Source organism: Strigops habroptila, chromosome 2 (assembly GCF_004027225.2).
Source record: "Strigops habroptila isolate Jane chromosome 2, bStrHab1.2.pri, whole genome shotgun sequence".
Taxonomy (NCBI): domain Eukaryota; kingdom Metazoa; phylum Chordata; class Aves; order Psittaciformes; family Psittacidae; genus Strigops; species Strigops habroptila.
This window is the reverse complement of record NC_044278.2, coordinates 72,642,554-72,668,330: the sequence shown is the minus strand read 5'-3', so window position 1 is coordinate 72,668,330 and position 25,777 is coordinate 72,642,554. Positions and strand designations below refer to the sequence as shown.

General features: G+C 38.2%; 1 protein-coding gene and 1 long non-coding RNA gene across 2 annotated transcripts in view; both read left to right on the top strand.

The window, feature by feature from the left end:
* The window catches only part of GPC6 (glypican 6), a 737,424-nt gene that overhangs the window by 60,739 nt on the left and 650,908 nt on the right, over positions 1-25,777 (top strand). The gene's annotated exons all lie outside the window — the stretch shown is intronic.
* Positions 11,271-16,559, top strand: LOC115603906. Its single transcript, XR_003990043.1, has 3 exons — positions 11,271-11,364; positions 15,626-15,630; positions 16,539-16,559. It is a non-coding gene; the product is annotated as an uncharacterized LOC115603906 (long non-coding RNA).

Below are 25,777 nucleotides of genomic sequence, written 5' to 3'. Positions count from 1 at the left end.
TTTGGGAAGGGGTGCAGGTATCTAGATCAGATCTGACATTGATGGTTCATGTTAGATTTTGTCTTTTAGGAATCACAGAATCATAAAACAGCCCAGGTTGGAAGGGACCTCAAAATACCATCTGGTCCAACATTTTTAGTAGAATCCCAGATTGCTTCACTTGATCCCTGTAGTTGTGCAATACCGATCCTTATAAGAAATACTGCTACTGACTGATACTTTCTTGCCACTTGTTGAAAAGACCGAGACTGCATTCTAGGGCAGCATCGAGGATCTTTTCAGAGTCACAGAATCTCAGAATGGTGATTTTCCACACCAGAGTGTGGAAGCACGGCCTTCTGACATCTCTGGTACCCAAGCTGACCCAACACATGTTGGTAGCATCATACAAGATTGTCTAGCAGCACATGGACATAGTACCTTGAATCTAAAGCCTTCATTTGGGTCAGTTTTGTGCCCCATCTGGTTCAGTGTTAGTTCTTTGTTTTGGGTCTCACATTGTTACAGTTGCAGCAGTGTAGTAATAAAACCAGGCTACTTCTGACTCTTGATCTTGTGTAACTACTGTGGCAATTGGCTTGCACTGGCCATTGCGTTTTCCTTGATAATGGTGGATTGAGCTCATGTACGTCTATAACTCATAGAGATCACCTCATCTGAGGTGTCCTCAAGTGTTCATTCATTCGTCTATTTATTTATGTATTTTGCACGTTGCCTTTATTGCTAGTGGCTATATCGTCTTCCAAGCCACAAGTATTTTCATCAACAATTATATGCTGTAAACTAGTGGCAATTACATAAATTGTAAAAAAATAATTAGTTGCAAAATGTAACTACACATGTTTTAACTTCCTTTAAACAGCACTAGGGAATAGAAATATTGTCTGATTTTAAATACAGTGAGTGGAAGTATAATTAATAAGAATTAAGTGCTTTGGCCAAAGTGACACCACACTGCAGGTCTTTGACACTACATTGACCTATATCTAGGATCCAGTTAGCCTAGGAAGCAGTTATAATGCGTGCCAGGTAAGTTTTCTGCTCAACTGAAAAACCAGAGAAAAACTAAGAAACAGAGTTGAAATCCCTTACAATACATGTATTTTAAAGTACATACAAAACCAAATTGTAGCTAACTATTCTTTTACAACACATGAACTTCGAATTAGTCAGTAATGTACTAATCACAATCAGAAAGTTGTACAAGAGAAAACTGATTATTAAGCTTGATTTTACAATGAAGATGCAGAATTAGGATGTGGCAAGAGAAAGTCTATACAATAAGTAACAGTCTCTAGTAGTGTGGTTTCATATGATTGATGCGACATTCGGTTGGCTGTAATAACTGTATTATGCTCTGTACATTGTTTTGGGGAATATTTGCATAGAATATGTAAAATGCAAAACAGTATTGTATGAAAGTAGCTTTCAAAGACTATTCAGGTCCTCTTTCTTACATTTTTTATTTATTTTTGTGTACTTTTATATATTGAATAAGAATAAATTTACTCACATTTGAGAGTATATCATTATACAATCCAAATATTTTTGTAAAATGTATTACAGAATAATAAGCAAAAGATGAAAAACTTTTTTTTTTTGGTGGTGGTTAAACTATAAAAGGTGCATTTACTGTATTGATTAAGTTGTAAATAGAACAATTATTTTAAATTATTAAAAATATCAGATTTTGTCAGTATTGTTTGCCTAGAAGACATTGTGAAACACTTATACCTGCTGAACAGAAAGTTCCGTAAATCCTTAGTACAAATAAACATATGAAACCACAAACTGTATGGGAACTGAAAATATAAGGCTGGTGCTCTTTGATGGAGGAGAAACTTTAGAATATTAAATATATATTTACTTTTAATTTTCTTTCTTAATATGTCATTAATGAAGAGAATACACATAATATTTTTTTTATGCAGTCTGAGGTAGTGAGTGAAAAATGTATCAGCTTAGGGATCATTCTCACCCCCTACCCCAAAACCAATGAAAGACAGAACATTTTTTATAGAGTTAGTGTGGTTTTCCGTCAGATGTGCTTCCTAATAATTGTTTGCACATAGCTATGCATTTTCACACTTGGTTGGTTTGAAGGTTTCTAGCATGGAACTTGTTCATACATGGCCTGACAATAAATTGGTTTAAGGAAGGAAAGGGACATCTGATCTTGTTGATTAAAGCTTGTTGATTTTATTAACGAATACTTCAGCTGCTTTGGATGAATGCTGCCTTAATTCTCAGGCCATTTTACTGAAATGAATAGGCTTTCCTACTGAAAGAAGATGACAAATATGTTAGAACACAAACCTTAATCTTTCCTGATAAGATGAAAATGTGAAAATTTATAATTTATTTTATACTTATTACTCTAATTCCCCAAATGTTTTGTGAAATAGCAATAAGCCATACATCTTTTAACAGATTATATTGGTGCTTATATATGCTTTGCATGTCTATTTGTGCAATTAGCTGCTGGCAGTGGGCAGTAAAGTGGCTATTACGTACTCTCCTTTCCATATGGGAGTGAATTTCAGAATTAAATTTAGCTTATTGCAGAGGAAATGTACTCATCCACTGGCAGAAGAGTGTCATCTGTACCAATCTCTGCTCCTTGGGAGAGGCAGGGCAGTGGTAATGCTGGTGCAGGGGACAGCTGCACAGAAACACTGGCAGGAGGAAAAGGGTGATCCAGGCAACATAGGAAACAGTATTTACTCACTTCAAATGGAGGAGAGAGTGCTTGCCATGGGTGGTTTTTTTTAATTACTATTATTATTTCTCTTCTGAGATCAGATATGAAGAGTTACAACGTTCTTAACCCCAGGGAGAAAGGAGAAGAGAGTCCATTTAGTTGACACTGATCTACAAAGGAGCTCGAAAATTGACTTTAAGGACAGGGAGCAGATGCCAGCATATCTGCATCCAGCCTCCGTTATTATACAGGTCTCTATTTCAGTGGCACTTACGAAAACCTGTTCACTTACCTTAATATTGAGTTAGCCTATACTATGTATTGGCCTTCAAAAGGTTTTATGCCTTTTTCTAAAGCTGTTTCACTTTGGTTTGTCAAAAATGGAGTGCCCCTACTTTATGCCACTAGCTCTTAAAAAAGTTTGAGTTTGCTCCATCAGCAGTCCTTAAGCCACTAACCTCAGCCGTGGCTCCCACTAAATTCAAGGAATTGCATTGTTGTAAATCCACCGTCTTTTTATTACTATTTTTTTCTTAAAAGAATGCATTTGGAATAGGAAAATTTGTGGGTTTTATTTGATACCATTCTAATGTTTAAGCTACTTCCAAAGAAATTCTATAGTAAAAAACCCTATGTATCATAGTAATGAACAGATGAGATAAAGCACATCGGAAATAACGGGAAGCTCCAATGATGGGGTAACCATCATTTATTAGCCTTGCATGATTAACTTTGTAGCGATGTTATTTTTTTAAATTATGAGTTGAGCATTTGTGATGACAGTACTGACAATATTTGTCAACAGAAATCCTGCTTTGATACATCTAGCCAGAGATAAGACCTGAATGGTTTACGGAATTAGCAATGGGATAAAGAACAGTAAGCTTTGCATTCCTAAATCAGGAATGTCACATTATTAGTTACCTATTAATTGGTATCCTAGAATTTGATGTTCTGGCTAAGTTGCAGAAGCAGTTGGTTTTTACAAGCAAGTGTTCTTATCACAACTCCTGAGTTTCTCAAACAGCTGAGATTATTAAATCATGGAAATGTAAAGCTCGAATTGACTTGAAGAGATCATCTAATTCATTACCTATACTGAAAGCAGGATCAAGTACATCCGTATGTGACAGATGCTGGTGTATATTCTGTTCTTAAAGTGAGAAGGCTTTTCCTGAGATCAGACATAAATCTTCTTCGCTGCAAATTAATATAATCTCTTCTTACCCTGTATGGCCACAAAGAACAGTTGATCATCATGTTTTCTATGCCAGCTTCTGCCTACTCTCCCCTTGCCCTTTCTCATTGCTGCTTCGTCTTGGCTGCATCTCATGGACTCCTTTCAGTTTCCCTGCATTAAAATTACATGTTTTGGTTTTTTAGTATCTTCCTGGTTTCATTTGGGCTCTCCAATTTGTCAAGGCTAACTTGCCCCAAAACACTGACAGTTCTCTGGAAAAGGTCCACTAGCGCTAAGCAGAAGAAAATAAATACTTCCAGTGTCTCATATGTTAACAAATCCAAAGTGGCACTGCTTTTTTTCATGCAGCAGTGTCATGTACAATTAGTGATGACTCACATACATTTAGGGATCAATTATAAGCCCCCAGACACTTTCCATCATACTGCTGGATTTCCAGGCTGTTGTCATTTTGGTATTATATTTTATGCCCCTTTTTAAGTATCACACTTATGATTATGTCAGTAGATTTCTTTGGCTCGCCAGGTTCATGTGGTGTTCTGGTTTTCTGCACAATTATTCAGAAACTTCCCCAGAGGCATGCCGTGCCTTGTGAGCTTTGTAAGTGAAGTCTCTTCTGTACCACTCTGCTGATGCTGGATGAAACTGAGTCCAAGACTGTAGAGGTCTGTAGGTCTGTAGAGTTAATGGTTATCCATATGGTTGCTATGTTTGTCCCACAGGTCATTAAAGAATTATCAGCAGCATTTTGTGTGTTGTTTTTCAACATGTTTTGTACCATCTCGGGCTCTGCTCGCATGTCCCATGTAGACATTAGATCTGTTTGAGGCATCCTGTGTTTTCTGCCTGGCTTCCAGCTGTGAGGTCTCGTGGTCAAGCAGGATGGGGTGCTCCCAAAAGGTCCTTGTCATGTCTATGAGCCTTGTGTCAGGAGTGCCTGGGTACCTCTCTATCTCTCTTATTCCCAATGGCTTTTCAGATGTTACCACAGACTCATCTTCTTTATTATTCCTTTTGCCTCTGACCCTATTTCAAAAACAAATCTGTGGTATGACCTAACTTGATTTCTCACAGTGTCAAAATATGCATAAATATATAAAATGTTCCTGTAGGCTCTTCTTAGTGGATTTCTTCAGACTTAGCTGAAATCTTCCTTACTGTTTTTGGGAGATTTGGCATGTTTTCTTATTTCCCTCAGAAGTGGACAGAGAAGGAATCCTCTGGTCCAGGTTTCTTTTCTTATGCCTTTTAATAAGATCCATCAATAACGATTTTACAAAGACATTCCATGATTCCATTAATTTTTAGAAACGCATTAATTCAAAATAAAAACAACTTGGTCTAGCAATTAGAAATACACATTTTTTATTTTTTTTTCTTCTCAGCTGTAAAGGGAAATCATTGTGTCCAAAACATGATGCTGTCCTACCTTGAATATTGTTAGACTGCAATGTCAATATGTACAGAGATGTCATACATAAGTAAAATAATGGAATCATTGGTATTATATAAATTTCTATTTTTCCAATTTTAATTTTTCTTCATCTTTACAAAGGATCAAGTGCTTTCAGAAGAGATCTTGTCAAACTACATATAAGCCCTGTGTAAAGACAGTCAGCAAAGTTGCTAAGGATAATTTTAGAAATGAAGTTGAGTAGCTCAGTTTTTGCTATGAGAGATGTGTAACTTCAATAAATGAGAACTTTTATATGTGGCTTGCGGGAAGGATCATTGGTTTAGTTGAGGCAGTTGTTGCTGATCTTACAGTTTCATTTTTTAATATAAATTGAAACATTTCCGGTAATAACATATATGTTGGTATTAAACCTTTCACTGAAGACAGTAATCATATTGATATAAATATATTGCACAAGGATAGTAATACTTGGAAGTAGCATATTTTATGTTAATCCAAAATGGATAGCTAGAAGTAAGTTGAAAACTCTTCTTGGGTGTCATTTTTCAACATTATTTGAAATAATGGGGTTTGTTTGAACCTTTTTTATCAGTATGGCTGCAGAATATATGCATTCATTTTCATTCCCTTTGAAGATGATTGCCACAGGAGATTAGTCTTTATTATTGCATTGGCCTTATGCAGCAGAATAAAGCCTGAAAAACCAAAGTTTGAAAAAGAAGAAGAGTACTTTGCTTACTATGTCTTGATCTTTTTCTTAATTCTTTTTCAATGGAAATCACTGGTTAACTTCTGGTTAAATTACTTCTCACTTAACAGAATTTCTAAATTATGTTTGGGATTATATGTACTAGCTATAGATTAGGCAGATACTGCTGAGATTAGAAGTTGGATATGGATTCTTTTAAACATTTACATGAACATTTACATGTTCAAAGGACAACTTCTAGCTGCCTTGGCAGGCTGTAGTCCTGATCTGAACTCTGTGAGCTGCAGTGGAAAAGTGTGATTTATGACTGATGAAAATGGAATAATGCCACTGTACCCAGAGATATCCAGCTAATTTTATCTGTGGAGATACTGGACTGCATAGTCAGATAGTTGGCTGTTGGTGGTGGGGTAGAGAGCATCTGGGGTGTGCCTTGTTCTGATGCAGAGTTAAGCAGTCTCAAAGGCTGTCTTCCAGTTGCTGGGTCCACCCCCCCCCCCCCCCCCGTTATTTACTCTGGCCTGTGTTATTTATTCATTTGTTTCCAGTGTTTGGCAAAATCCTTGCAAAATATCTAAGCTGTATATGGATGAGGAAAATAATAAATTCACATGTTGCTTCCTAAAAAAATCCGCTATATCATGGCCTTATAGACCCTTTATTCTGGTTCTAGAGCTGAAGTGAATATTCAGGTTTACAAAGAAAATCAAACATCTTTTTATAGCAAATGTGATTATGCATTTTAGGTATGGGTGCCTCAGCTATACATCCTTCATGTGAGATTATGCCATAGAGATTATATTTTAACAAAGATATTTCAATAGTAAAGTCTTCTTTCTGGTGTTTTACTGTTGTTTTAGGTTTCAGATGAAAGTTTGAAAATTAAGTTTCTCTTTGCCATAACAGGAACGTTTTTGTGATGAATCTTTAACATACTAGCTTCTGGCAGGTAATAGAGTTGCCTGAAGGAAATTTTAAAAGCTTTTAAAGTGCAGTGTTACAAGTACATGGCTTGCAATATCCCAGTTTCCCTTTGAAGACTGACTCCAAAATGTACAATGTTCAGTCATTATGCATAAGAATATATGCTAGTTTACCTCTAGAGCAAATGAGGTTATATAGAATAAGTTCAGCAAAAAATTCAGATAGACAATTAGAAACTTTGTAGAAGTGCTTGGACCAGAGAAAAAAACTATAAGAATAAAGAAAGTGATATTCTCGTAATAGAAGCAAACTCGTGTAGTCTTCAGTTTTGTACAGTGAGTTGCAAATAATGGTAACAAAAACTTCATTAGGTTTACAACTTTAATACCATTATTACCTGTACACTGGAAATTGGAAATTGATGAATGTGATCTCCCTGCCCATGGGGATGAGGATGTTTGGTGAACAACTATTTGAACTATCCAAAGTGTATATTTTCAGCTAGTGGCAAACTCCAGCCACCACCTAGGAGAGAACCATAGCAAGATGTGGGAGGCCTTGCAGAAAAACAAGTTAGGCAATATGGTGATGCAGGGCAGGGAAGAGACGGGGGTATTCAGTGCCTTCCTTGTGCTGATTTTGTGCTGGCAAGGCTTACCTCAGGTCTGTCAGATAGAGGAGCAAAGTTTTGAAGACAGATGTTATCCATCAGAGACTGGGATCGAACTAAGGACTTTTCAGGTGAGCTGGACAGGCACAAGTCCTTCATGGGCAGCTAAAGTGGTTGTACTTTTGAAAGGTTATAGCAGCTTGAGGGATGATCCACGGAGTTAGTTTCACCTCAGCCCCTGGGGAATCATAGAATCATAGAATGGTTTGGGTTGGAAAGGACCTTACAGATCATTTAGTTCCAACCCCCCTGCCATGGGCAGGGACACCTTGCACTAGACCAGGTTGCTCAAACCTGGCTCAACCTGGCCTTGAACACTGCCATGGATGGGGCAGTCACAGCTTCTCCGGGCAACTTGTTCCGGTGTCTCACCACCCCAAAAAACCAGATAAAATATGGAACAGGCTGTTGTGGAAACCCCTTACAGCTACATGAGGACAAGAAGATTATTGAGAGCAGCCGGAATGGATTCACAAGCAAAATTTCCTCCTGTCTGCTGTCTGAGGGGTGTTTCTCAGGGCTGAGACTGGAGCAGATAATGTTTAATGTCCTCATCTGCAGCTGGTTGATAGGATAATGTCTGTGGCTGACACAGAAGTGGAGGGAAGGCAACTGACAGGCTGGAGGGCACGGCCATCATTCGGAGGGGCTGCGGCAGGCCATAGGAATGGGCCCACAGGGATTTCATGCAGTTAAACACAAGAGTCCTGCAGCTGGATCAGTGTAACCCTGTGAAGTAATACACACAGGACCAACCACCACATTGCAGCTCTGTAGAATATGGACCTGGGATGCAGAAGGATAACAACCTGCTTGTTAATCTGTGTTGGACCTTTGCAGTATTTCAGGTTAAGTGCATACTGGGCTGCAGTAGGAAGTGCAGAGTCTGCTGGTGACAGGGACTGATTGATCTCTCTGTTTGACACTAGTCAAACTGCATCTGGGAAACTATGTCCAATTTTGGACCCTACAGTAAAGAATTCTGGCAAACTGGACAGTGTCCACTGGAAGGCTGTCAAGACTGTTGGGAAGCTAGAGGCTGGTGTACAAGTATAAGCAGAGAGAAATGATCTGTTCAGCCTGGATAAAAAAACAGTGAGGGTGACCTAACTGCAGTTTGCCACTACCTGTAGGACATAATAGAAAAAATCAAGTTAGACTCTTTCAGAAGTGCATAATGGAATGACAACAAGCAACTGTCACAAACTGCAATACGAACTATTTCAATTGAGTATAAGGAATAACAATAATTTAGAGCAAACATGATTTATCATGAGAAAAAGCTTCCCAGAGAGAACTTCAGCCTCTACCTTGGAGATTTTCAAATGTCCTCTGACTTGAAGCCGTGAGTAATCTGATTAAGTTTTGCAGTCGGTCTTGTGTTGAGCAGAAGCTTGGACTAGTCTCCTCCAGAGGTCCTTCCCAACCTCAGTTGTTCTGTGGTTCTTTGAAGGCAGATAGCAGGAAGCCCCTGGAAAAAATGTAGGTGAAAATACAAAAGGGGTTTGCGCTCACTTTCTTTAACCTGGTTAGTGGGGACATAAAATGATTTATTACATCAAAGAACAGAAAGTGCAGATCATAATAAAACCAATAAATTATAAGAGAACAAGCTGGTAGGACTGATGGGTCAGATCTCATTGCAAATAAATCTAAGGGAAAAACATTTACAAGCACTGGCAGTTCCCCCTAGAAAGTACCTTTAAGGGAGAAGCGCAAACCATCTCGATACTTGTGAAGCATAGAAGTAGCTCCCTTTTTACTTCACTAGTCTAAGGCCCAGGAAAAAAAATCCCTCAGAAAGTGAAAACTAGGTCATATTACCATATTAGTACCACCAAATATGATCTGTGATAAAACTGGAAAGGCCAAGACAAAGGATTATGCGTGGTATAAAAGGAAACTACAATCATGGAAACATAGAATACCAGATTGGAGAGGACCTCAAGGATCATTTAGTCCATCATTTTATAAACACATTAATAATAACAGCAAGGAAAAAAAAATGTTGATATGCTATCAAACAGGGAAGGAAAGAAATTGAAAAATAATATTAAACCTGCAAAAGTGTTTAATATCTTTTTCAGTTTTTGCTATCTGGAGCTACTGTGCTCAGTTAACACAACTCCTAAGCCTAAGAAAGGGCTAAGATGTCAGATTAGAGTGATGAAGGATCTTCTGAAATAGTATATAGAGAAATAAGATATTTTTAAATGAGCTGGGTTTAATGAAGTTTATTGTATAGTATTTACGTAACTAGATGAAGCATTCTCAAGATCTGTTAGCAGTTCTGTTTTGGATAGTGGAGGAAAACTCAAAAAGAGCTGACTCAGTGCCTGCCTTTATAAAGGAAAGGAAGGAAGTGCTATTTAAATTATGCATCAGCATAATCTAAATCTTGTAAAAAAAAAAAATAAATACTGGAACAAATAATCATATCAGTTAAACTGTAAGCACCTGCAGAATAGCAGAGAGATGACTAATAGCCAAAATGAATTTATCAAGGAGAAATTGTGTAATACCAGTCTAATATCCTTTTGTGATAGAATAACAGTTCTTGAGAAGAAGATGAACCAGGAGATGTCATCTGTCTTGACAAATAAATCTGACATTATCTCATCACATTTTCATAAGAAAGCATTAAAAAAAAAAAGGAAAGAAATTGCATGCCATTATGTGAGTGTGTAATTAGTAAGGAAATTGTGCAAAGCGTATTGCTCCCTGTCAAGCTGATGTGTGTTCTATAGCTATCCACCTTCAAACTTGCACTTTTGTACATTTGTAGTAAAGACATGGACAGTGGAATAAAGCCTAGTCTAATTAATTTTCCATCAAAATGGGTGGGAGGATCAGCTAAATCAGCAAGCAGGATGAGACCTCAAAAATTGGTAAGTCAAAAAACCCCACCAAACAACTGGATTCTGTGCTGAGAAAGGCAAATTCTCATTTTAGGTGAAAAAAAATCCTGATACAAATACAAGGAGAAACGTGTTTAGAATTTAACCTTAGATGACCTGGCTCTGTCCTTTACAGTCATTGATGTTATTTCCATGATTTTAATAATAATTCTTGATCTCATTTTTTTAAGAAAAGTTTCAAATAATTTAAATGAGATACTTTTACATTGAGTTCATTATGAAGGTAAACATGGGCAAATATCATATAGAGCTTTCAACATCCTTAATTTTGATTTCTTTACGAAGTTGTTGCTGGTAATAAAGATAAAGCTTACACCTTTGAATTTAAGGAAACCCCTAAATTTAGAATCCAGTACATTTTTATTCAATCTTTGTAGCTTCTTGATTTCCAGATAATAATTATTTACTTTTTGTTTTCCCACATGCTCCTCTGGAATGATTGTGTTGGGTTTATCGTCCACGGTCCTGAGTTTAGACTACAGTGTCATAATAATATTTTTGCTAACTAATCAAAAAAAGCATACATCTTCTATAACGTTTTCAGCCAAGAGTTTTCTAGAATATATTTAAGGATTTTTATAAAATCCTCATAGATACTCTAGAAACTCTCTCCAGTGGATGGATGCAAACACTAATTTTAGGGCATGGCTTTTCACCATTAGTAAAAGACTGTTCGTATTCAAACAGTGTTGGTTGATGTGAAGATCAATATGAGCAAGCAGCATGTGCTTGCAGCCCAGAAAGCCAACTGTATGTTGGGCTGCATCAAAAGGAGCATGGCTGGAAGGTCAAGGGAGGTGATGCTGCCCCTCTACCCTGCTCTCGTGGGACCCCATGGGCAGTACTGCGTTAAGCTCTAGGGCACCCACACAAGAGGGATATGGACCTGTTGGAGAGGGTCCATAGGGGGACCACAAACATGACCAGAGGGCTGGATCACCACTCCTGTAAACACAGACTGAGGGAGCTGGGCTTGTTCAGCCTGGAGAAGAGAACGCTCCAGGGAGACCTCATAACGGTCTTCCAGTACTAAATTAAACTAAAAGAGGGTAGATTTATATTAGATATTAGGTAAAAGTTCTTTACTGTGAGGGTGGTGAGACAGTGGGACAGAGTGCCCAGAGAAGCTGTGGCTGCCCCATCCATGGCAGTGTTCAAGGCCAGGTTGGATGGGGCTTTGAGCAACCTAGTCTGGTGTGTGGTGTCCCTGCTCATGGCAGGGGGGTTGGAACTAGATGGTCTGTAAGGTCCTTTCCAACCCAAACCATTCTGTGATTCTATGATTCTATGAATTATATTACATTGGAAAGGAATCAGTATTTAATATTGTTAAAATTATATTTTTATAGGTGTGGTTATTGTAGACTTTACGGTTTACATTTTTGTTGTCATTGCCTCAACTTTTTCATTTTACATGGATAGAGTTGTGGTTTTTTTGCATTTATTTTCATACCATAGCAATCTTCACCATATGTAATAAAGTGCATTTCCAAGACGTCTTGTGTAAAATACAAAAGGGAGAATAAAAAGTACATGTTACGTTCATCTAGACTGAAAAATGGTGCATTAAAAAAATGATATAATTTAACGGTGCTCCTGAATTTTACTAATGGTAAGCTAACCTTACTCTGAGTAAACTAAGAAAACTTTCAAACTAAGAATTCTGTGATCTCTGCTCAAAATGAATATCATCATGAAGGACATAATGATAGATTTAGAAAAGAAGCATTACCTCTGGTTCATATTTGCTAGTTAAATACCACTATGTTCTTTAAGAGGAGAACAAAGGCAGTGAAGTTCCAAATGCTTTATTTCAGACAAAGCATGTGGCTCTAAATGCTCCGGATTCAACACTGGGGGTGGGGGGAAGCAAGCTGAATCAAAACATTTGCCTTTTACTTACCTATTCCTGAACATATGTATGCATAGATGGGTTTAACATTTTTAAAGCTTTGAGTAGGATATGCAGAGAACCAGGAAGGGAAACAGTAAGTTCACCACTGTTGTGACGAAGAATTTTGCAAGGTTAGTAACATTCAGGTTAAACTTAGAGGCCTGTCTTTACCTCACCTAATTTTAGACATCTAGGTATCACACCTCATTTAAGTCAGGCTGGGTCACTGTCACTGGAAAATGCTTAAAGCACTTAGGCCTGGGGATAGTTCTGCATTCTTATTGCACAAACTGAAAACCGCATGGGGCATCTTTTGTGAGTTGCTTTTGAAGTTGCCGAATCAAGCAATGTAGACCCATTTAAGTCAGTGAGTACCTATGCATGAAAAGATTGTAGTTTTACCTAGTAGGAATGAAGCATTTACAGCTAAATTAGCTACATTTTTTGATAAATTATCTAGCACTGGATTTTGAGTGTTGCTCTGTTTTAATAACTTTATCTTGAAACTGAGCTACGTAACTTCAGCATAGATTTTTGAACTGTTAAAATTGTGCTTTTGATTCAGGACCAACTTCTTTTGTACTGAGCACCTGTCAATGGGCAGTAGATTCAAATCATCTGAAAAAACAAAAGGAGCAGCAGTGGTAGTAGCTGCAAGTGGCTATCTTTATGGTTGAAGACTGTTTTTCTATCATCTCCTTGGTTTTATTTCCTGAAAACATCATCGTTTGGACTGCCCTAATTCAGGTCTTCTTGAAAATATGTTTTCAATTTCTGTTTTGGAAAATCTTCAGTGAAGTTTGAGGCCTTCGTGTGAAGTGGCACTTGTGAGTCCAAGGTTATCATTCTGTCTTTTACTACCTGTACTGAATTGGGAAATTTATGCTTTTGTCCAAGTTTGATCTATTTTTAAAAGAATAGATAAAGGTAGACCTACACTATGCAGCAGAATACAGAACAAAGGTTGATAACCGTAGTCTGACTAGCATCTAGCATGTGTCATTGTCCAGTACTCTACAGAGACACTAGCTGGTGTTCCAAAATTCATATTAACCAAAACAGTTAAAACAGCTACCCTTTCTAACAGAGGCATTGAGAAATGAGTTTCCCAGAAATGATGATGAAAAGGATAAAAAAAAAAAAAAAGATAAAAAGTTTCAACCCCGAAATTCATGCCTGGCGAGTGATTAAGGGGATTGCTGGAGGGTGCTAGAGAAGAAAACAGAAGAGGTGATCAACCATGTTGCCCAGAAGCCAGAATGATTATGTGTTATCTCTGTCTAGTGTCTGACAGAAGGTCTACAGTTTGTGTGTGAGTGAGAATATGGTTTCTACGTTTTGGGGCTGAAGTAACAGAAGATTGCTTTTGTAAGTGAATAAGTCAGAAAGCAGACTAAAACCATAAAGTGTTATCATTGTTTTGTTGTAAAATCTCTTGGGTTTAATCATATCCTTTGTGACGGACAACTGAGAAGAAACTTGAACAGAATTCAGCACTTTCAATGTTATAATTAAAAACAAAATTGGAAGCCAAAAATTACACTTGCTCAAGTTTTTCTCAGTTGTCAAAATCTACAGGCAGAGCAAACTGAGTTCTCCATCTTGTCAACAGACAAAACAATAAATACAAATCTAGTCCAGGTTGACTAACTCAAGTTTAGAAATTTGAGACAATTCAGGTGAGATATGGTGTTAAAAAAGAAAATTTCATATGTTATTTCACTAGACTGTGAAATATTATTTAGGAAAGCAGAGAGCATTACTTATAGTTTTGCAGACTCCCTACTTCGCTCATTTTGCTAAACTTGTCTACTGTAACATAGAACAGTAAATGTTTCTGGGTAGACTTTATGAAGAAGTGAAGCGGTAAATTGCATTATGTTTTGTATTATCTCTGTCTGCCACTAAACAATGCAGCATCAAATTGAGCTCATATGTACAACAGCTTTTATTAGAACAAACATCAGTTCTGATGATAAACTTATTCTGTAAATAGCAAGTTTTCTTCCTCATGCATCTCAAGTTGTTTTTCTGTGCACTCTTTGAGTGTGTTGCACAAGATTGTGAGCCCAAATTCATCAGGTTTTGAGGTCTGCATTTAGTCCATCAAACCAGTCACATCCAGCTCCTGGGAGGTGCCTGAGATGGGGTGGTAGGTGCTGTGGTCCAGCTGAATGATGCTGGCTCTGGCACCCCACTGAATGCCCTTTTGCGTATGGGTCTCTCCACAATCCACCTATGCTGTGGGTAGCGCACACTTAGTATAGGCATCAATGCTAACAGCTCCAGTACTGCAGCCTTGGCCATGTGGCAGGAAAAGGGCTATAAACCATAGTCCTTATGCTTACAGTCCTGCTGCTAAGGAGATACATGGCTCTGAAAGCCAAACCAGCTGAACTGAGAGTAAGAATTTAAAATGCATTAGTTGGGGGATGCTAAATCACTAGCTCGATATTTTGGTAATTAAGTGGTCTTTCTTCACAAGAAACTGGTCTACATCTCTGTGGTCACATGCACACATTTACTTAATGTGTATTAAAGACGCCCTTGGTCAATTGGTTTCGTGCCCCATCTAAAAAATAAAAAATATATTCGTTGTAGAAAAGAAATGGTACGGAATAACAGACTGCTGGATGATTTCTCTAAGCCCCTGCAAAGGTCAGAGCAGTCATAAAGCAATTCTTTGGAGTTACTCCTTTATCTGCCTCTGAGCAAGTCAAGTTAAACTACAGTGGTCATACTGATGGCAGTAAATCCTGAAGAAGAACAGGACATATTCTAGGTAAATAAATAAATAAAAAGAGCTGGAATTAAATACCTGACTGTGATATACAGTTTAATATACACTCTGTTCATGGCAAGTCACAAATTAGACCTGACCAGTTCCAGTCATCAGAGTTCATTATTCTTCATCACCACCCATTTAAAGATCATTAGAGTGTAAGTAAACAGCACTTTTGAAAACAAAGCAGGATGAATGCCCACCCAAGTCTTGGAAGGCAGATGCAGGGACTGTGAGAATGAAGACCTTAGGCCCACTGTAGGAGAGGATCAGGTTCGAGACCATCTTAAGAACCTGAACGTGCACAAGTCCATGGGACCTGATGAAATCCATCCATGGGTCCTGAAGGAGCTGGTGAATGAAGTTGCTAAGCCACTGTCCATCATATTTGAAAACTCATGGCAGTCAGGTGAAGTTCCCGATGACTGGAAGAAGGGTAATATAACCCCCATTTTCAAGAAGGGGAAGGTGGAAGACCCGAGGAACTACAGACCAGTCAGTCTCACCTCTGTGCCTGTCAAAATCTTGGAGCAGATGCTCCTGGAAAGCATGCTAAGGCACATGAAAAAACAACGAGGTGGTTGGTGACAGCCAGCATGGCTTCACTAAGGGGAAATCCTGCCTGACCAGTTTGGTGGCCTTCTATAATGGAGCCACGGAACTGCTGGACAGGGGCAGAGCAGTTGACGTCATTTACCTGGACTTGTGCAAAGCGTTCGACACTGTCCCGCACAACATCCTTGTCTCTAAGTGGAGAGACATCAATTTGATAGATGGACCACTCAGTGGATAAAGAACTGGCTGGATGGCTGCACACGAAGAGTTGTGGTAAATGGCTCCATGTCCAGTTGGAAAACAGTAAGGAGTGGTGTCCCTCAGGGATCGATGTTGGGACTTGTCGTGTTCAACATCTTTGTCGGCGACATGGACAGTGAGATTGAGCGCGCCCTCAGCAAGTTTGCCGATGATACCAAGCTATGTGGTTTGGTTGATATGCTAGAGGGAAGGGATGCCATCCAGAGGGACCTTGACACGCTTGTGAGGTGGGTCGATGCCAACCTTATGAAGTTTAACCAAGAGAAGTGCAAGGTCCTACACTTGGGTCGGGGCAGTCGCACGCACAGCTACAGGCTGGGCAGAGAAGAGATTCAGAGCAGCCCTGCAGAGAAGGACTTGGGGGTGTTGGTTGACGAGAAGCTTAACATGAGCCAGCAGTGTGCGTTTGCGGCCCAGAAAGCCAACCGTATCCTGGGCTGCATCAAAAGAAGCGTGACCAGCAGGTCGAAGGAGGTGATCCTGCCACTCTGCTCTGCTCTCGTGAGACCCCACTTGGAGTATTGTGTACAGTTCTGGTGTCCTCAACATAAAAAGGACATGGAGCTGTTGGAGCTACTCCAGAGGAGGGCCACGAGGATGATAAGGGGGCTGGAGCACCTCCCGTATGAAGACAGGCTGAGGTAGTTGGGGCTGTTCAGCCTGGAGAAGAGAAGGCTGTGTGGAGACCTCATAGCAGCCTTCCAGTATCTGAAGGGGGCCTGTAAGGATGCTGGGGAAGGACTCTTCCTTAGGGACTGTAGTGGTAAGACAAGAGGTAATGGCTTCAAACTTAAACAGGGGAAGTTTAGATTAGATATAAGGAAGAAGTTCTTTACAGTGAGGGTGGTGAGGCACTGGAATGGGTTGCCCAGGGAGGTTGTGAGTGCTCCATCCCTGGCGGTGTTCAAGGCCAGGTTGGACAGAGCCTTGGACCACGTGGTTTAGTGCGAGGTGTCCCTGCCCATGGCAGGGGGGTTGGACCTAGATGATCTTAAGGTCCTTTCCAACCCTAACTATTCTATGATTCTATGATTCTATGAATGAAACTGGATAAGCACCCAGAGGTTTTTATGTTTTGCTGCTGGTGTCACTTTTTAGTGGCCCTTGTACCACTTTTTCTTCCATTAAGCAAATCACTTTTTAAACTTTGGTCTTTCACCTCTAAAAATGAAGTTGCAGTGCACTATCTCTTAGTTTACGCACAATTTCCTTGAAAGCTTTTTCTTGACAAAATCCCTTTCAGCCTGTGGAGAGGAAGAGTATGAGATGAGAATATTCAGTGTCATTGGTCTTATAAGAATTTGAAGGAAGCTTTTCTTTAAGGCTGTCTTTTTGCTATGCACTTCATTTGCACAACTTCCTCATGCATGTTTTAGAAACTTCTCTGCTTTAACTGCGAGGATTTTGAAACTGATTTTTTTAATTATTTGCAGATAGTTCAAAAATTTTGAATAAAGTAGTGTATCAGAGCAAAGAGATTGGCCAGTCATTGTATGGATATTATTAAAAATTAAATACAGGATTTTAGAAATAAAAACCTTGTAGCAAAATCATCCTCTGGAAGCTGTACTATTTGTATGAAAAAACTCTACTGATATGAAAGAGTTTAACTATAAAACAACTGTGTGCTCTGATGGCTGAAGAAATTCCCATTTTAGTGTAATGGCTCATATTGTTGAAAAACTCCACTAAAGATGATGGATAAAAAAAGTACATTAAATGTTTTTTATTATAGAATATGATTAACTTTTCACATGATTGGGCCATATGAAAGAGATGAAAGAGGAAAAGGTAATTTAAAAAATAATTAAAATTGATATTTGCAAAAGGTTTATTACCTTGATTTTTAATAAGGTTTTCTGGTAGCTGTTCTACTCCCTGCTGCTCCAGGTTTTTCTGCTAGAAATCAATCATAGATTTTAACAGTAATTCGCCTGTCACCAGGAATTTTAATTGTCAGTATGATCATTTATTAAAAACCAGAGGTTGATCTGCCCTTTGCTATGCAGCAGATTCAAACTAAAGCAATTGTGCAAGCCTGTGTTATACAATAGAAATAATACTGCAGGAAGAAAAGCTGCTGTGTGTAGGCAATTCTCTACTGCTAATAATCCTGAAGGTGTAGATACCACTGAGGGGTTTAATACTATGGGCCACAGTATAGGCTAACTTGGAGGAACTTCTTTTATATCACTAGGGATATTTGAAAAGACTTGTCACCAGAGGAGTCTATGCACTGAGACAGAGGGACTTTCAAAGAAACTGCTCTTTATGTCAGCTCTGCTCCAGGCACCAATGGAGCAGGAGCTGGGTGGGGTCGGCTGCTGTAATAGATGTAATACATCCTGGAGTAATAGATGCTTGGATTTAGAATTGAAACCTGTGGCCTGTCTAAGAGGTTACATAGTAAAATTTACAAAGATCCTCACTGATAAAGGCTGGACCTGAGTTAGCTTTGCAGTGAGGAAAAAAAAGAAGACCCATAATGACTAGTAAATTGAGATCTATCTTTCAGGAATTATGGCTTCTAGTCTTGTTCTTTAACCATGCGAAAATACTGTTTCATCATTTTGTATATGAATTAATATTTAAAATATAATCTTTGTGCCAAACCTACATGCGTAAAGAAACATGAGCTCTTAATTGGTGGTAGCACAGGCCATTCTCATCCTTTACTTTAGGCACGTGCTTGAGGCACTGGAGCTAGAAGAGTAGTTGGCTAGGAGCCCTCTACCATTAGAGGAGACTGTTAAGACTTGAATTGCTCTGAGGAAGAGTGTGTATATCCTCTTTCACGGGCTCTAGAAGGAACTTCAGGTCATTAAGCTTCAAACTTAGATACATCAGATTTCATAAATGTAGCCACACTGGGGGCACTGGCCTCTGTGGCGCTGTGTTGAAACTTAGTTATCTTTGACATTCTCCACTTCTTTTCTCTAAGTTTTGTTATAGGATGACAGGTAAGATTCAAGGAACTAGGAAGACAGAATACAAGAATATATAGATGAAATCTATACATATTTAGTAACACAGTCATGACTCATTGAAAACTATGCAAGTAGTCCTGAATGCAAGGTGACACCTTGCTCCCATATTAATGGAGAATCCAGCTTTACATCCAGCCATATAAAGACTATGAAATTTGTTAGTCTATGTAGATTTCTGGGTTCCCTTTCACATTCTCCATACAACAGACTTAAACTGGTCTGATTCTGTTAAATAAAATGGTTTTTGACTGAACTGCAGCAGCACAAGTATGATCCATTACAGTCCTTGAGAATCATGCCAAGGTACCTATTAAAACATACCACTTTGCATTAAACATGCAAATAAACAGGCATCATTATTTAGTGACCAAGAATAGCTTGGCTTTTAGCATAATCCTCTGCACCTATGAATGTTGCAGCTTTCTTTGTAAAATGCTTCTTTTCATTGTGGACTCGGTGGAGTCCTTCCTGTGAGCCAGAAATCTGCACTGTGATAGAAGGATGTTGTATGTAAAGGATGAAAACACTCCTGACAAGTTCTCAGAAATGTGTACGCAAGTAGGAAATTATGAGGACAATACAGTGTTAAATCAGAGATCTCTTTCAGAGAGGTCAAAGCTGCAGCCAACCCATCAGCTGGGACAGCTAGCATTTGAGGGCTTTCAACAGTCTGATTATGAAGGAGTTCCATCAGGAACTTCTTTCAGAGGTTTGCTTTCAGCAGGAATCTCCCACCTCTAGCAGAGCGGATTATCTAAGCGCTAAAATATAACTGCCGTATGAAATAGAATAAAACTCATTCCCATGTCCTGCATTTACCAGGTTTTGGCTAGCAGGATATTTAAACTGGGGAGTTTAAAGCATCCCTCCAACAGAGATTTATGTTACACTGGCAACATTGATATCCAAATTAAAAAAATACTACTGTGCAGCATGATGTCTGGAGTCCACAGAATGCAGACTGAGTTCAAAGAGCTGAGGCTGTAATTTTCTCTTCTCCTCTGGACACTAACCAGGTTTACATTTCCCTCTCTGTTGATAGACACTCTTTACTGTTGTTCTTTTGTATTCTTTTATGCCTCAATAAGGTTTTCTTGCAATATTTACTGAGGCCAGGTTCCCACATGCTTGGGTGACTGCCAAGAACTTGGAATTTCACTTAGCACCAAAAATTAATCTATTTCTGATCAGGAAAAACACTTTATTCAAGGAAGTGATGGTTGGGTAAATTCTAAAAGGTAGCATTTATTAAACCTTCTCCTTTTCAAAGGCTGGATTAAATTAAAAACAAAGGATTTTGTAGTCTATTTTTTTATTTGTATGGAACATCACTTCAGTTAAAATTAAAAGGAAATGCTGTTAAGCTAAGCAGCAGTCTCAGTCATTTTATATGACTCCTAGCTCTTAATAAAAACATTGTTGTTCATGTAACTCAGTATAACGCTAGTTAGCAATAAAATTCCTCATTACTCTTCCTCATTACTGTCAATACCTATGAATAGCAAAGACCTGCAGCGTGCCATGGCCTTTCTCAATAGGGAGCCTCACTTGGTGGTAAGGAAAATTGCTATCGTCTTGTATGAAACTATTTTAGCATCACCCTGAGCTTAATAGAGCAGTCTTTCATTGCCTGTTAACAAGCTGAGCTATTGCCAAGAAATGTTTAAGCTGACAAATGTTGTCAATGCTCTTTCCTTGCAAAGATTTTTTTTTTTTTTTTGGTGCATTTGGTGTATTAACATTAGTTTGAATTCTGTCAAAACATATGTTGATTATTTTATTTAACAAAGCAATCAGTCCATTAGTTCAGGGTACAGAAAGTCTATAAATAATAATAGCCAGATATCAGCCTACTGATGGTAAGTCAGAGCCTGTATGCTTGTAGTTAATTTCATCATCATTTCAGGTGCATTAAAATGTGGAGCAGATACGATCCTTAAGGGCTGTATTGTGTAGCCCAACTTAGGGCTCAGTAGTCAGTGGCTGTTCCTGTGCAATATACAAGACATTGCTGTTACAGTGACAACTCACATATATCAATGTGGTAGATTGACAAATGTCTTGTAAAGGCCAGACGTGCTGACATTCTGTAGGTGTTTATAGTGGTATATATACTTAGAGCTGCATATGGTGCATACTGATAATAGCATTCATAAAATAGAGCAAAGGAAGGTACACAGTGTTTATAGAGGTTTTGTTTAAGGTGAATGGTCACATAAAAAAATTCGGAAGTATCATTCTGTTACTTTCTATTCTGGGAAGGAAAAGATGAAGCCTAAACCTGTTCAAATTTATTAACAAGAGAAAATTAAAACATGAAGACTTTTTGGGAACATTTCAGCAGTTAGGGTTATAATAAAGCTGCATTATTTGTGCTGTACCAACTTTAAATTACACAAATGGTCAAGCTGGCTTTGACCATCTACCCTCCATTTTTGTAAAGCTGTCAAGGCAGTTAGAGGAAGAAGCAAGAGGACACACTGAGAAAGGAGATAGGCCGGCATGCACTCCTCTAGACAGCTTCCTTCCTGCTTTATTGCATTGCAACCTCAGTTCCATAATTCATCACTAGGTAACCCCCTTCATGCCTCATGACACAAAGCTATGCTGTAGTGTTGTCCTTAACAGCTGCCTACTTTGCCGAGTGCACTTCAGGTAGACCTGGTGGATGAGATGTATTATTCTTTGAGTGTCCTAGAACTAGTAGTGGGTTTGCTTTTAAGCCTTACAGTCAGGATGTTACTTTTCAGTAAGCCTGATAAAAGGTAGTAATAGTTTTTATATTTTACAGGAAATGTACTCATTCTATTCTCTGCATCTCCTCAGCAGCCTGTAGCTTCACTGGATTTCCTGGGTAGTAAAGTGGAGTTGGCTGTTAAGGGGACGAAGATGCTATTGCTAGTCTGGACCCTCTAATTTCAATTGGTTTTCAGGAAATGTCAAATTTTTTATGGCTCTTAATTTGAGCTGGAACAAACAGTCATTAGGCTCTTTAAATAGAATCTAATATTTTCATGCAGTCCAGAAGTAACAAAAAAATCCCTTATAATAAATTAAGTATCTTTCACTGAGAATTACTTTTTCATTACCCTTACTAATATAAACAAAGTTATAGCCTTTCTGCGACATGTGGTTAATGTGTAGGGAAAAGTAACTCTTTAAAGATAATTGTTTTTCTTTGTGTTCTAAGGAATGACTGGAATACCGTAGTGATTAAAACTGAGGAAAAGAACTAATTAAATACCTTTCTTATGCCAGCTGTGGCTTCAAATCCATATTTCTTGCCACTTTTCTCAAGATACACAGGCCTAGAAATAAGGCTTCAGAGCAAGAAAAAGCTGAAACATAAAGAGATACAGAATCTCACAAAGGGGGGAATTGTTTTCTTTTCATACTTGAAAAAATCACATGAAGTGAAAAGGAGGACAGAGCAGTGCTATAGTCCCCTGAGAAACAGTCCTTCTCTATATCCTGGGGAAGGAGGATTGTGCATCAAAATGAGGCTCACGCTACAGCAAGCCTCAATACAAGCACTGTATTAGTTGAGACATGGGGAAAATGAGAGGAGGGAGCAATCAAAACGGAAAGATACAGGAAACTCCCACTTCATTTAAAACACTTCCAAATTGCTAAGTTCCTGAAATATGTTTGAGACAACTCTGAAATTTCCTGCATTATAATTACATATAGCAAAGTAGGATGCAGGGGTTTTTTTAAGAAGCTGATCTCCATTTTTCCTTTGCATGTCTGTGAAATGCCAGTGATGGTTGAATGTACGGCCCTCTTGATTAGGGGACCAAGTTAAATTGAGTGCTGTTACTGCATAATAACTATGTTCTTCATAAAATGTTTCTTATATTATGGGCCAAGGGATTTAGCACAGTTGTGTTAGTGCTGAGAATGTTATGCAAAACCCAGTAATTTCCAGTAGCTATGCTTCTGATACCGTACAGATACCAGAAGTTTTAACTAGCTACATTTTGTGCAGCTTGTGAGAAAAAAATTGGACACATACAATTTAATTTTTAATTTTTCTTAAGCAGTGTTTCAAAGACACTTTCTAAAATGCAAAACTGATTTTTTTTTTAATAAAATACACTTTTGTTAGTTTATTTATAATCTTTTACGTGAGATACCTTATTTTGAATGTGTAAATGGAAAATGGCCCAAACCAAATGATCAAAAATAGTGCCTATGGGTACATCTGGTAGATAGAATGTAAAAGGTTAGTATACTGTAATCAGTTTGCATACCACTGGGGATGAGACTAACATTTTTTGTCATCTGGTCCTCATGACTATTAAAAAAAAACCATGCAGAAAACATTTATATACAGTGTACCATAAAACAGTTTGGAAGCAGAAATCTTTTTCTTCATAATCGCGTAATTGTACTTCTGTTCCAAAATATGTTTATCCATACTGGTAAGTTTTGGAGCCTAGTTTCTTATAAGTTCTGAATTGGACTAAACACTTGCACTTACTTTAAGCAGATTTTAATTTTTGGAGAGGATTCTTAGTGCTAAACAGAAGCATTTTCACTGAAGATTGCATCTGCTGTAAAGAAACAGCAAATGGATGTTAATATCAGTGAAGACATTGCACATGGGGGCTTTTCTTGGTTTTTTTGGTGAAGTTCGCATAAAGTCTTTGGAACATTTCTCACCTCATCTTCCTGCACCAATACATTAAAGCCTTTCCAGAACAGTAGGGATGCTTTTTTAGAGTTTGCATTGCATTCATAAAATTATCATCAGATTCCTTTTGTTCAAGTAGATCTCATGTGATCTTTCTGAATAGCTGCAGCAATAAAATCAAACAGCTTGCTGGCCACAAAAGGAAAGGATTAGCTGGAAATCTGAGGGTGGCCTTGGTGAAAGAATAATGTTAGAGAGTAAGAGTCCAGATCAAATAACAATCTCAAAAGTGTGGGGAGCAGGGAAAAAAATAGGAGCTCTGTCTTCTGAGTCCTGGACTGAAGCTCCTTATTAATGGCTGCCATGCTAATTGCTTGAGGAATCCTTGTTAGATTGCTTTTGGCTGCATGCAGGTGAAACTTCATGATTAAAAACCCACCCCATACAAACAACAAAAAGCCTATTGCAGTTTCAAGTACTTTGTGGTCGGTCTGTGGTTTATGCTGTTTTATGCATTAAACTGTAAGCAGTGTAGTTGGCCGAAAAGGGGGATATGCAAACAATCCTATGGTTTGGAAGCACATAACTGAAATCTACAAAATACATTTATTTTCCTCCTGCAGTCATTCAGCCTCTTTTGAAGAAATAATTTAACAGTGTGATTGCAAGAAAATGTATGCACAATTTAATGTGCATAACCAAGGCAATGCTGAGGTCTGCTGGGAAGGAAGAGGATTTATTTTGGAGTCTGTTTATAAAATGTGCCCTAATTAATATCTCAGAATTGTGTCTGGATTGTCGGTTTCCTGTTTTGACTTAGAGTTATGCAGGATCTGCTTGTGTGAGAACTGAATCTCAAAAATGCTGACGTTAATTTTCAGGCTTTGAATCCAATTTTGAGTGAAGCTTTTACTCTGGGGAGTCGAATTAGGGCCTATAAACTGTATAATCTGTGAGGCACACCAAAAAGACGCAGTAGCTTTTTCTAATAAGAGCTTGTGTTTTCAAATACTTGGCACATTTTTTTTAAGCTTCATAAATGCAGTCTTTTTTTTATTGCCCTCTGATTTCTTGCTGCCTGATGGAAACCTTGCCTGAACGAACCAAAATTGTTATCCTCTCTCTTCATCTGGAAATACTGAATGGAAACAGAGGCCCATGTCACTCCAGCCAAACTGTCCAGGTTTTCAAACGGACTGTGGGGAGAAGTTTAAGGGCCAGCCTTGCACTGACAGTTTGAATTGAGTGCTTTAAGGAGCATGCTGTCTTGTTGCACTAATAAGCCACGAAATCTACTGCTTTTCTGTTCATTTTCATGTAAGGATTGTATTTCATTGCTGTCTCAAAATCTGTAGCTTTTGGTTCTCAGGCAGATTTGTGCTCTTCCTATAGTCTGCAGTTTAGCTGTGATAGTAGAAGTATAATTTATTAATATGATTAATATTAAATATGATAAATATGATAAATATGATAAATATGATAAATATTAATATTAAAATATGATTTTGAGCAATGATTGTGCTGGAAATCCTTGATGGAACTGTGTGACTACTGGGCTTCAGAATTTCCTGTATAAATCGGGAAATTCACATCTAGTATCTTCAAGGTTAGACATTTGAAGTAGTTGGTGTTTTGTGTTGATGAAATATTGTAATACTAGTATATAAATGATGATTATTGACAGTCATTGCTAAATTATTGGCTTGCTTTGCTGCTACTGCTAGAAAACTTTGATTTGTGCAGCCTTCTTATAGCATAGGTAAACAATAAATTTTTACACAAACAATTTTCACATAAAAATTCAGTGATCATATGGGGAGATGCTTACGAGATGTTAACTAAGGGTTGTGTCTCATTTGTAAAATATCAAAAGGCAGTATTTTCTGTTGCAAGATTCATCCCTTTTTCTAGGGATTTGTGGAATTGAGTTCACAATAATATTAGGTAGTTCACTAAACGTGCAGAGAAATGCATAATCTTTCTTCAAGCACAAAAATAAATTGTCCTTGTCTTGGAAAACTGCTTAGTCCAAAGTCTATTAAACTCAATGGGAATCTCTTAACAAAATGGATGTTTTCTTCATACCTTTCCAGCTTTCCTCCCAAAACCTTCTGTTTTCTTC